The sequence below is a fragment of the Schistocerca americana genome, chromosome 2 (assembly GCF_021461395.2).
Source record: "Schistocerca americana isolate TAMUIC-IGC-003095 chromosome 2, iqSchAmer2.1, whole genome shotgun sequence".
Classification (NCBI taxonomy): domain Eukaryota; kingdom Metazoa; phylum Arthropoda; class Insecta; order Orthoptera; family Acrididae; genus Schistocerca; species Schistocerca americana.
Genome location: NC_060120.1, coordinates 236,891,173 through 236,904,742, shown reverse-complemented (window position 1 = coordinate 236,904,742; position 13,570 = coordinate 236,891,173). Strand labels below are relative to the sequence as shown.

Below are 13,570 nucleotides of genomic sequence, written 5' to 3'. Positions count from 1 at the left end.
AATGATGTACTTCTCTGTTTCTCTTTTGCTGATGAAGGCTGTGCCCAAAAGCTTTGTGTAAGTGTCGTTTAATTGTGCCTGTCTGCAACTTAATGTGTCTTGTTTATGGTAAGTAGCAATTTATCTTTTCCTACATTGTTGGTATTCCTATGTGGAGTTTCCATTGTACGATTGGTTATTGTGGAGTGACAGCCAGAAAAATTCTGTTGCACACACACAACTTGGAAAGAGCTATACTCTATTCTTCCTGCTCACAAGAATGTTGCTTAGAAATTAGCATTGAGATGTTATGAACAAAGCCTAGTCGGTAGCATTCCATGTTCCAGAAACTGTTGCTGAAACAGACTTTCAGACTTTTTATGTGAGCTGTAAAAAAGAATTTTTGTATGTTACTATCTTTGTAGTCGCATGAAAGTTGTCTTTCAGGGGAAGTAGCCACTAGTTAAGAGACCCAGATAATGGTAACTTCTTGGGCTTAACTGAGTTTTTGACTAAAAATGACCGTTTTTTAGAGAATATACAATTTATGTTAAAAAAAAATACGAAAAGATAGCTCACTATTTATCTCAAAGAGCACTGAATGAGCTTTTACCTGTGTGTGGGGACAATATATCTAAGACAATCTAAGAAGAAAGGTAGAAAGCTCTGTTTTTTTTTTTTTTTCACGTTTTTGTGATGTTACTCCAGATGTGTCTTAGATCTGATTTTAAGGTATTTTTTTTAACAAGAAGGAAAATAAATGGGAAATTTATAAGAGGTTTCTGGAATATTTTGATTTGCAGAAAAAGACTTGTGATGCAATTAGTAATGCTATCATAGCTGTATTTAATAAAAATGAAACTGATTTACAGCCCTGTTGTAGTCAGTGCTTTGATAATGGATCAAATATGGCAGGGCAAATAAAAAGTGTGCAAGAAAAAGTTAGAGACATTATCCATGGTAGCTTTTTCTCCATGTGCAGTTCATACTCTGAACTTCATAGGATTGCATGCCACAAGAAGTAATGAAGTAATCAGCATATTCTTCAGCTGTCGGCACCAGCTGTACAATTTCTTTTGTGCCAGCCCATGGTGATGGAAAGGATTATTAAAATGCACTGGCAGTCAGTCTCTTCATGGCCTTTCTGAAACAAAAATTAAGGAAGTGAAACTTACAGCAGAAAAATTACCAGAATAGAAGCTCTAAAATACACAAAAAGTCAATACAGTTTGTCTCGTGTTGGAATAGCAGAAATAAAGAGTTAATCAATTATTTCTCCAAGTTTGAAACATTGATTCACTTGAATGGATCATATAAAGTATGAAGTCTGATTCTGAAGCCAAAAGATTTTTCCCTTGATACTGAAATGAAAAGTGTTGAAGATCTTATAATTACCATACATAAGAATGTAATAGCTCTATGGTTTGAATTCTTAATCAGAGTTAAAAGAGGTTACTAAAATTGGGAATGAGACAGTTTTTTTTTTTTCAAAAAAGAAAGAAAGCAAAAGGAAAGCTTTCATTGATGAATCTGGTGTGGGCAGCAGTAGAGAATGTGACAAACTCCCAGATGAAACTGAAGAAGAACAGTTTCAAAAAGAGGTTTTTGAGATAGTCAGAGACAAGATTGTTTCTCAGATGGGTTCTTGGTATGAAGAAATGAGGATATTTGTGCCACTTTTGATCAGAATAAATACAACACTGGATGGAAGTGATACGATTGAGAAATTAATGTAAACTTATTCTGATGACCTGAATGATAATCTTATCAAAGAACTACAAATGTTTAAGTCACTGAGTGTAACTACTTTTTTCAATATGACAAAGGCAACAGAAAACAAAGGGCTTCCATTTCTTTTTTGCATAATTAATTTGATTTAATTTATAAGTTGAGGTTAGAAGCTGTGCTTTATGAACTTTGTTTTGCACTCAGGATTTTCATTACCCTACCAGTGACTTCCAAGTGAGAGAGGGTTTAGTAAATTAGCATTAATCAAAAATCATTTAAGATCAACTTTTAGGCTACGCTACGAGAAACTTCATCATCTAGCACTGTTATCAATGAGCATGAACTTGCTTCTAAAATAGCTTCAGTGATGTAGTGGATAACTTCATCAGCTGCATGAATAGAAGATTCAGTGTTCCATCTGCAGCTGCCTGAAATTGTTCAGCTGACACTTACAACCAAACTTTCTACAGATAGATAACATTATGCTGCAAAAGTTTCTCACTATATGTTAAGTTAAAACAAACAATGGAAACTCCAGGTTAGAATATCAACAATATTAGGAAAAGGACTGATTGCTACTCACCAAAAAGATGATCCACTGAGCTGCAGATAGGCACAATTAAAAGACTGTTACACATTGCAGCTTTTGGTCAAAGCCTTCTTCAGCAAAAGAAAACACACACACACATTCGCACAAGCAAACACACACGCACAAATGACTGCTAAAACCAGCAGCTCCGACCAGACATCAGCAGGTTGAATAACTTATAGAGGTCGTGTCCGAGATGCTCTTCCAGGTGCTGGAAAGTATCTTGTGGAGAGGCAGAGGTTGTTCTGTGTTGCCTGTGCCAGGGAGATGTGTTTTTGCAGTACCAGATGTGTGAGGGTCAGGGGCAGGTGGAATCTGAAAAGATTGTCCAGAGAAAGGAATTTTTATGGTTATGCCATTGGAGGAGGATTTCAGTATGTAAAGACACGCAAAAAAAAAAAAATGCAGAGACAGGTAAAAAGATGCACAAACACATAAAACATGCATAAATGTGTGAAACTATGCACAAGTACATTAAAAACATACAGAAATGCAGGAGAAAAGGAACAGATGAGTTATGAAAGTATGCATGTGTTGGGACAAGGGAAGAGAGGGAGGAAGAGAGATCAGTCACTTCAAGGATCACAAGTTCATGTAGCATATGTAGGTGTGGAAAATAAAACACTACATTACACAAGGATGAGGGAGGAAGTACATCTACATACATACTGCACAAGTCACCATTTGGTGCATGGCAGAGGGTAGCAGGTACCACTACTAGTCATTTTGTTTCCTTCCCTGTTGCATTCGCAAATAGAGCAAGGGAAAAATGACTATCTAAAAGCCTCAGTATAAGACCTAATTTCTCACAACTTATCTTTGTGGCCCTTTTGTGAAATGTATGTTGGTGGCAGTGGAATTGTTCTCCGGCCTCCATAATACTTGCGGGCTGATCGAACCTACCAGTAACGAATCTAGCAGTTTGCCTCTGAAAAGCTTCATTATCTTCCTTTACACTGATGTGCTGGGAATCCCAAACACTCAAAAGGAACGGGTTGTACTAATGTCCTTTCCTACTACCTACTCCATAAGCTCATTCCATTTCATACTGCTTTGCAAGATGACATCTAGATATTTAATCGATGTGAGACTGTGGTGGTAAGCTCCTATGGGACCAAACTGCTGAGGTCTTTGGTCCCTAGGCTTACACACTACTTAACCTAACCTACACTAAGGACAACACACACACACCCATGCCCGAGGGAGGACTCGAACCTCCGATGAGGGAGCCGGGCGAACCTTGGCAAGGCGCCTCAGACCGCATGACTACCCCATGTGACTAATTGATGTGACTTTGTCAAGCAGCACACTGCTAATGTTGTATTCAAATGTTACATAATTGTTTTTCCTACTTACCCACATTAAATTAGATTTTCCTACATTTAGAGGAAGTTACCATTCATCAAGTGAACAACAAATTTTGTCTTAAGTCATCTTGTATGCTCCTACAGTAACTCAACAACACCTTCCCATACACCAAGCATCATCAGCAAAAAGCCACCTGGGGCACACCTGGCAATACCCTTGTCTCTGATAAAACACTCAATGTCGAGGACAATGTATTGTGTTCTATTACTTAAAAAGCAATCACATATCTGGGAACTAATCTGTATGCTTAGACATTTCTCAACAGTCTGCTGTGGGGCACCACATCACATGCCTTCCAGAAATCTAGGAATATGGAATCTGCCTGTTGTGCTCCATCCATGGTTTGTAGTGTATCATGTGAGAAAAAGGCAAGCTGAATTTCACATCAGTGGTACTTTCTAAATCTGTTCTGATTTCATTTACATCTACATCTACATGTACATGTACATGTATCCTCCGCAAGTCACTATACAATATGTGATGGGGGGGTACGTGGTACCACTACTAGTCATTTACTTGCTTCTTCCAATCAGAAACAGAGCAAAAGAAAAACGTCTGTTTATATGCCTCCATATGAGCCCTAATTCCACAAATCTTATCTTCACGGACCATAAATGAGATTTATTCCGGTGGCAATAGAATTATTCTGCTGGTCAGCTTCAGATGCCAGTTCTCTAAATTTTGTCAACAGTGTTCCTCGAAATGATCATCGCCTTCCCTCTAGGAATTCTCACTTGAGTTCCTGAAGCATCTCCGTAACACTAGCGCATTATTCGAACCTACCAGTAACAAACCTAGCACCCCACCTCTGAATTGCTCCAGTGTCTTCCATTAATAAGGCCTGGTGTCGATTTCAAACACTCAAGCAGTATTCAAGAATAGGTCACATTAACGTCCTATATGTTGTCTCCTTCACAGGTGAATCACACTTTCCGAAAATTCTCCCAATAAAATGAAGCCAACCATTTGCCTTCCTACCACAATACTTGCGTGCTAATTCCGTTTCACTCTCTTTGCAACATTTACATTCAGATATTTAACCGACATGGCCATGTCAAGATGGAACACTACTAACACTGTATCCAAACGTTATGGGTTTATTTTTCTATTCATCCAAATTCATTTACATTTTTTCTGTATTTAGAGCTAGCTGCTAAACGTCACACCAACCAGAAAATTTGTCTAAGTAATCTTGTATCCTCCAATAGACACTCAATGACAACACCTTCCCATAAACCACAGCAGCACCATCAGCAAACAACTGCAGACTGCTGCTTACCCTGTCTGTCATATCATTTATGCATATAGAAAATATACATCAGCAATACCCTTGTCTCTCATGAACACCCACCTTAGAGGACAAGATACTGGGTTCTATTACTTCAGAAGTCTTCAACCCACTCATATATCTGGGAACCTATTCTGTATATCCATACCTTCATTAACAGTCTGCAGTGGGGCACCATGTCAAATGCTTTTCTGAAATCTAGAAATATGGAATTTACCTCTTGCCCTTCATCCACAGTTCAAAGTATATCATGTGAGAAAAGGGTAAGCTGAGTTTTGCACAAGCGATGCTTGCAAAAATCATGCTGATTTATGAACATAAGAGTCTTGATCTCAAGGAAATTTATTCCATTTGAACTGAGACTATATTCAAGGATTCTGCAGCAGACCGATGTTAGGGATATTGGTCTGCAATTTTGTGGGTAGGTTCTTGTATCTTTCTTGTATACATGAGTAACTTGCACTTTTTTCAGTTGCTTGGGGCTTTGCACTGGGTGAGAGATTCATGATTTGATTTGATTTGATTGATTTGATTTATTTCGTGTTCCATAGGTCAACTGTGTTGAATACACAAGGACGTGGAACGAGTCAGTTTTTTACAAATACAGTCTGATAATCTTATAGCATATACAGAAATTTGAGTACATAATTATATAAAAACTTATACAGTAAATTCTTTGGGCAGCAATATAGAAAAAGAAAATACATATTTTCTTAGAATTATTAAAACACTACAGAAAACAGATACGGAGCACACACAGATACAGATCTCAGGTTAAATAAAATTCGTAGTGGCATTATGTCAACTTGTATTATATAATATTAAAGTATTCCAATTTATTTAGTTAAAAATTCATCTAGACTGTAAAAAGCATTTTCTAGCAGAAATATTTTTAGTGCTTTCTTAAACTCGCTATTGTTATGAATCTTTGTCTTTATTTCGGGAGGAAGAGCATTGAAGAGTTTTGCTCCAGTGTAATGGACACCCTTTTGTGCCAAGCTCAAATTTCTGAGTTCACTGTGTATGTCATTCTTCCTCCGTGTGTTATGCTCATGATAATTACTATTTGGTTGAAATATATCTATATTTTTACAAACAAAACACATGAGAGAAAAAATATATTGGCATGTAGTTGTGTATATTTTAAGATTACGAAAACTATTTCTACAAGAGTCTCTTGGGCGCAATCTACATATAATTCTTAAAGCTCGCTTCTGTGCAATGAACACTTTCCTTGCTAATGGCTGGTTGCCCCAAAAAATAATTCCGTACTCAATGAGACAATGAAAATAGCCATAATAGGCCACTTTTGCAGTGTTAGGTTCAACACATGTAGTGACAACCCGTAAAGCATAGGTAGCAGAGCTAAGCCTCTTACAGAGATCAATAATATGTGAAGACCAGTTCATTTTCTTGTCAATGTGCACTCCAAGAAATTTTGTTGTTTCCATTCTGACTATTGGTTGATTACCACATGTCACACTTATCTCTCTCTCTTTTTCCGTTTTTGTACAGAATTGAATAAAGCTGGTCTTACTGGAATTTAATGAGAGACCATTCACCTTGAACCAATTAACCATATCTGAGAGTATGTGATTACTGAGTTCCTCAAGATTGTTGACTGTTCTACTGCTCATAAAAATTGTGGTATCATCAGCAAATAATGTAAATTTACACGGCAGGCTTGTACATGATGGTAGATCATTTATAAAAATCAGGAATAATAGTGGCCCAAGAATTGAGCCCTGGGGCACTCCACATGTAATGGAACTCCATTCAGAATCTGAGGAAGTGTCACATACTCCACCCGAGCTATTCAACACAACTTTTTGTTTTCTGTCTTGGAGGTACGACTGTAGCCAATTGCCTGCAACACCACTTATTCCTACTAATTTTGCTTTTTGCAAGAGAATCTGGTGATCAACACAGTCAAACGCTTTGGATAAATCGCAGAAGACACCAAGTGCTAGCATGTTTTCATTAAGGGTTTCTAGAACTTCATTTGCAAGTGCGTAGACTGCGTCTTCTGTTGAACGGCCCTTTTGAAAGCCAAACTGGCTTTTGCTGAGAACTCCATTCTTCATGAGATGATCAGTAATTCTTACATGTATTAGCTTTTCTAGAATTTTGGAGAAAGCTGTCAGCAAAGAGATAGGTCGATAGTTAGTTAGTTCAGCTTTATCCTCCTTTTTGTACAGGGGCTTCACAATGGCATACTTAAGTCTACTGGGAACAACACCTTTCTGAAGGGAAGCATTGAAAATATGACAGAGAATGTCCCTTATCCACACACAAGAATATTTCAATAAGTTACTAGATATATTATCAACCCCTGCAGAATTCGTACTTTTTAGAGACATGATGATTTTTTGAATTTCTTCTACAGTGACAGGATTAAGGTGCATTTCTGAAATTGTGTTAGAATATACAGCTTGACAAAGAGTTACAGCTTCATCAACATCGGGCTTGCAGCCAATCTGTTGAGATACTGATAGGAAGTGTTTATTAAAAATCTCAGCCACCCTTTTGGGGTTATCTATTAGGATACCTTCATATCTGATATTATTTATATCTTGTTTACTTGTTGCATCTCTTCCAGTTTCTTTTTTTACAATGCTCCAAATTGCTTTTATTTTATTATTAGAATTATCTATTTTCTTCTCATAATAAAGGGCTTTTGATTTCTGTATTAGTTTCTTCAAAATTTTACAGTATATTCTATAGTGTTCCCATTTTTCTACATCTTTACAGAATCTTATTGCAGCATAAGTTTCCCTTTTGGTTTTACATGACTGTTTTATACCTTTTGTAATCCAAGGCTTGCTTACAGAATTGGAAGCACTGTTTCTGACCCATTTCTTGGGAAATATTTCTTCAAAAAGAGCACAGAATTCATTTATAAAACAGTTAAATTTAGTATCAACATCATCATGGCTATATACTAAAGACCAATCCATTTGCTGCAACCTGTGGTTGAAAGTTCCTTTCGCCTTTTCATTAATTACTCTTATGACTTTCCATCGAGGAAATTCTTTTTTGAACAGATTAACGTCATAAATAGTGAGAATTTGTCCATCATGATCTGAAAGCCCACTTATAACCTGCCTGACAATATAGTTCTGATGTCTATTTACATCTAAAAAAACGTTATCTATCATAGTTTGGCACTCGGATGTAATTCTTGTTGGGAAATTTATTACTGAAGTCAGATTGAGTAAGTTCATCACAATCTCAAAGTCTATTTTATTCTTATTTTCTGTCAAAAAGTTTATATTAAAATCACCTAATACTACAATATCCTTCGCTTTTGAAAGTAACCATGACAGAAGGAGTTCCATTGAATGCAGAAAAGTTTTTATGTCACCTGAAGGAGCCCTGTAGACAGCCAACACTATTATTGGATAGAATTTAGTTGTTATTTCTGTGGCACATGCCTCAAATTGTTGTTCCGCAACTCAAGTTAAGCAAAGGGCCAATACCATAGAGCACTCTTTGTAAAATGGCATTGGTAATGAATCAGTACCAGGTGACTTATTTGTTTACAATTCTTTCAATTGTTTCTCTACACCATGGATGCTTATTACTATCATGTTCATAATAGTAATTAGCTTGATGGCGAAATGACAGTTTGTTTGTACAATTCTCATATGTGAACAATTTCTTGAATGCAAAATTTAAAACTTTGGCTTCCATCTTGCCATCTTCAACTGCCACACTAACTAGTCAATGAGTGACTGGGTGGAATCCTTGGACACACTTATCAATTTTACATAGAAACGGAATTTTCTCGGTTCACGGCCAGATCTTTTGCTAAGGTATGACAATGGTAGTTGTATGCTTCGTGCATAGATTCACAGATGCACAAATCTTTACTAAACCCTGTCTGCTATCTTTTGTGCATTATCTTTTGTACAGAAAGTGCAACAGCCTTCACTTCCTCAGTATTTTCCCAATTTTGTTGTTAAACGACGATGGGTCTTTTCCGTCCTCAGTCCATTTACTAGTCACATAGTTCTCCAGACCACGATTTACAATCTGTTTAAACTTTATGTATAATTCCTCTATGCCTGTCGTACTTGAACTAAGTGATGTAAATCATTTTCTAAGTGAGATGCTGACAACAGCTTATCTGCTCATTCTTTCCAGCAGAAACATTCACCTAAACTTCTTGACTGTTTTATTAACTTTTGTAACCATAGTCACTACGATGACATAATGATCATTAATCTCTGTCTGTATACTGATGCTGCTGATGAAAGTCCAGCCTGTTCATAGCTACAAGGTCTAAGATATTTCCATAGCATGTCAGCTGCCAAACTAGTTGCTCAATACAGTTTTTAGAAAACATATTCAAATGTACTTTGCAAGACTGTGTCTGTGCCCCTCTGCAAATGAATCCATAGATATCCTAGTCTATACTCAGTAGGTTTGAAGTTGCCTCCAACTAGTATTGCATGATCTGGGTATTTATGCACTACTGACCATAGACTTTCTTTGAATGACTCTAGAACTATCACAGTGGAAATGGGTGGCCAGTAAAAACATCCAACAATTAACTTGGTTTCATCTAGACCTGTCATACCCGACCAGATAACTTCACTGTCACACCCAGCTTCAACTTCAAAAGAGAGAAAATTTTTATAACTGCAATGAACAGTCCCCCTCCTACAGCATTCTAATCTGTCTTTGTGATAAATGTTTCATGACTCGCTAATCTCGGAGCTTTCTACTTTGGGTTTGAGCCAGTTCTCAGGCCCTAGCATAATTTGAGTGGGAGAACTTCCCTGGAGGGCAGTAAATTCAGGAGCTCTGTTATGAGTAACTTCAACAATTTACTGATAAAATTTTGAGAGTTGAAGTGTCTTTACCCTGAATATGATTTGACTTCCCAATCTGAATATCAACTGACGAGTGTTCATCAGAGTACCTCAAACTACCAACTACCCTAAAAAACTCCTTTGTGTGCTCCCCAAGTACACTGCTATCTGAGTATCTGCTTCCTTTGTGTAGTGCATCCCTGACCTATCACAGGGAGTCCTACAAATCCTCATCCAACACTGCAGGTTCAGAAATCTGCAGCCAAGACTGTCACCAAGTCGACATAGCCTTTGGCTGAGACCCTACATTTAGCTCCAAATCAAAGGATCCCGGTCAATTCTGGGAACAATTACACAAATTGCAAGCTCTGCTTGCACACTGTGCATGAGGTTAGCAGCCTGAGGGGGGCCTCTGAACCCATGAAACTTGCATCAGTGGTGCCTATATGAACAACAACTTGCAGACAATTGCATCCTGCATGCTCGATAGCTGCAGGCAAGGCCGCCTCCACATCTCGGATTAGGGCCCTCAGCAGATGTACCAAGTACTTATTGGTTTCCTTTCCATCCCTGAATGCTATCTTCCTAAGAGGCTCCATAATACACCTAATGTTGGAACTCCCAATAACTAACAAACCCCTGCCCCCATGTACCTGCTCAGACCCTGCTGAAGTCATCGCCACCAGTTCACTAACAGGATGACTAAGTGAGGGCAGGATTTATAATAATCCACAGGCACCAGTTGGATCATAGACTTTCTTTGAATGACTCTAGAACTATCACAGTGGAAATGGGTGGCCAGTAAAAACATCCAACAATTAACTTGGTTTCATCTAGACCTGTCATACCCGACCAGATAACTTCACTGTCACACCCAGCTTCAACTTCAAAAGAGAGAAAATTTTTATAACTGCAATGAACAGTCCCCCTCCTACAGCATTCTAATCTGTCTTTGTGATAAATGTTTCATGACTCGCTAATCTCGGAGCTTTCTACTTTGGGTTTGAGCCAGTTCTCAGGCCCTAGCATAATTTGAGTGGGAGAACTTCCCTGGAGGGCAGTAAATTCAGGAGCTCTGTTATGAGTAACTTCAACAATTTACTGATAAAATTTTGAGAGTTGAAGTGTCTTTACCCTGAATATGATTTGACTTCCCAATCTGAATATCAACTGACGAGTGTTCATCAGAGTACCTCAAACTACCAACTACCCTAAAAAACTCCTTTGTGTGCTCCCCAAGTACACTGCTATCTGAGTATCTGCTTCCTTTGTGTAGTGCATCCCTGACCTATCACAGGGAGTCCTACAAATCCTCATCCAACACTGCAGGTTCAGAAATCTGCAGCCAAGACTGTCACCAAGTCGACATAGCCTTTGGCTGAGACCCTACATTTAGCTCCAAATCAAAGGATCCCGGTCAATTCTGGGAACAATTACACAAATTGCAAGCTCTGCTTGCACACTGTGCATGAGGTTAGCAGCCTGAGGGGGGCCTCTGAACCCATGAAACTTGCATCAGTGGTGCCTATATGAACAACAACTTGCAGACAATTGCATCCTGCATGCTCGATAGCTGCAGGCAAGGCCGCCTCCACATCTCGGATTAGGGCCCTCAGCAGATGTACCAAGTACTTATTGGTTTCCTTTCCATCCCTGAATGCTATCTTCCTAAGAGGCTCCATAATACACCTAATGTTGGAACTCCCAATAACTAACAAACCCCTGCCCCCATGTACCTGCTCAGACCCTGCTGAAGTCATCGCCACCAGTTCACTAACAGGATGACTAAGTGAGGGCAGGATTTATAATAATCCACAGGCACCAGTTGGATCGAAAGATTTCCAGTCAAATCATGCTACTGTCAGAGTTAGTGGAGGCGTCAGTAAAGTCTTGATTAATTTAATGTAAGTTAGTTCTTAGGATATAACTGGTGGTGAAAACAAGGTCCTCCTCCTACAAAGGGAAGAAACTATTCTCTAGTATTGACAACTGAAATAAAAGTATAGAGAACAAGACTCTTTCTCATATGGGAACACACATGTAAATATTTAGCTACTATCAGAGAGGATAAGAAAGGATTAGCCACTTGGAAACAGTGAAAGTTGACCCACTGGAAATGTTGTACACTGAAGTGAATTGATGTGATGGTAATGATCCCTAAATAAGCTGAATCTAATTAAGAAACTAATTTACAGACAATAAGTTAGAATCTCAAAAAGTGGCAAGTAATAATATTTAAGAATTGAGATCCAATGTACTACTGAACTTCTTTGAGGTCCATTAATCAAATCTCTATTTGATTGATACTCCATAATTACCACATATAAGTCTAAACATATCGTGCAAAAAGAACTATTATATTTGTGGTGTAAATGCCACATTTAACGCATACGGTTAGTTGAAAAGGATTACATGTATACAGAAGAGACAAATAAGAGACATTGAGTCATGGATCTTTGTTTATGTAATGAATTAGTTTTGTTAATAATTTAAAAAAAATGACCCCTTGGATAACCTTTGTACCCTCATCAATATTGTGTGATTGAGTAAGCGCAGGTCTTTGGAACGAGATTTGGCCAACATTTAATTGGCGTTTGATAGTTGATATCTTAGTATGATGCAATTTTTGTTTGGTGGGAATTTGTATGTTTAAGGTACACTTGGAGCATCGTGCAGTAATGTGAGGTCGCCTTATGACATCTTGCTTAATATACTGTGCTTCCTCAGAGTCAGCAATGCTGTGCACTGTGCCATGGGACCCTCCTGGAGAAGTTCTTTGCCAAGGGGCTTCTCAACAATCAAAGAATAAATGGAAGATTGTAAAATGTTTTGTATGTTGTTGTATGTTTAAGGTACACTTGGAGCATCATGCAGTGATGTGAGGTTGCCTTATGACATCTTGATTAATATACAGTGCTTCCTCAGAGTCAGCAATGCTGTGCACTGTGCCATGGGACCCTCCTGGAGAAGTTCTTTGCCAAGGGGCTTCTCAACAATCAAAGAATAAATGGAAGATTGTAAAATGTTTCAGTTAGTTCACAAGCAATGTCGTATCTGACTTGAGAACATCTCGTTTTTGTTAATGGAGTAATTTGATGTTCACACACTGATACATGCACAGTAAAGAAAGTTGTTGTACAGTACATGGACTTTCTATTAGTAGCGTGGAAACATTAGTCTTTTTGAAATTTTGCAAGGTTGTCATCTGACCAGCACCAGGGCCTTACTGCAAGAAGCTGCATTTCATCAGCATGGACCTTCGCAATTTGTACAATCCTCCTGTATGAATGATTTCTTAAACATGAAATTTAAAGCTTTAGCTTGCCTTTTGCTGTCTTCTATTGCCAACCCAGACTAATCAACAAGTGACAGGATAGAAGCTTTCAACCAGCTTAGTGATTTTGCATATGACCAGAATTTTCTCAGGTTGTCGGCAAGATCGTTTGCTGAGATATGACACTGGATGTTGTATGCTTGGCGCATTGGTCTTCTTACAGACACCTGAAATTCTGCTAATTTTTTCCCATCAATATCTATGAATTCTTTTTTGAACTGATTGTGCAACAATCTCTGTTTCCTCAGCATTTCCCAGTTTTGATTATTGAACCATAGAAGGTCCTTTCCACCCCTAATCCACTTACTCGGCACATATGTCTCCAGCGATTGATTTACAATCAGTTTAAACTTTGCCCATAATTCCTCTATGTCCATCATACTGGAACCAAATAAAGTCCATTCACTGTCTAAGTGGGATTCCAACAACTGCTTATCTGCTTTTTCTAGAATAAATATTCTCTTAGC

The 13,570-nt window shown here is 38.1% G+C and overlaps 1 protein-coding gene across 3 annotated transcripts in view; it reads right to left on the bottom strand.

The window, feature by feature from the left end:
* Positions 1–801: 801 nt before the first annotated feature.
* Positions 802–13,570, bottom strand: part of LOC124589075 (phosphatidylinositol N-acetylglucosaminyltransferase subunit Q) — a 103,394-nt gene continuing 90,625 nt past the window's right edge. Inside the window, exons 8-9 of one of the 3 annotated variants that reach the window (XM_047131527.1) lie at positions 2,291–2,611; positions 802–1,123 (exon numbers count right to left, since the gene is read on the bottom strand). The gene's annotated coding sequence lies outside the window, so the exon portion shown is untranslated. The remainder of the gene's footprint in view (positions 1,124–2,290; positions 2,612–13,570) is intronic. The other 2 variants (XM_047131526.1, XM_047131528.1) reach the window with 2 other exon arrangements.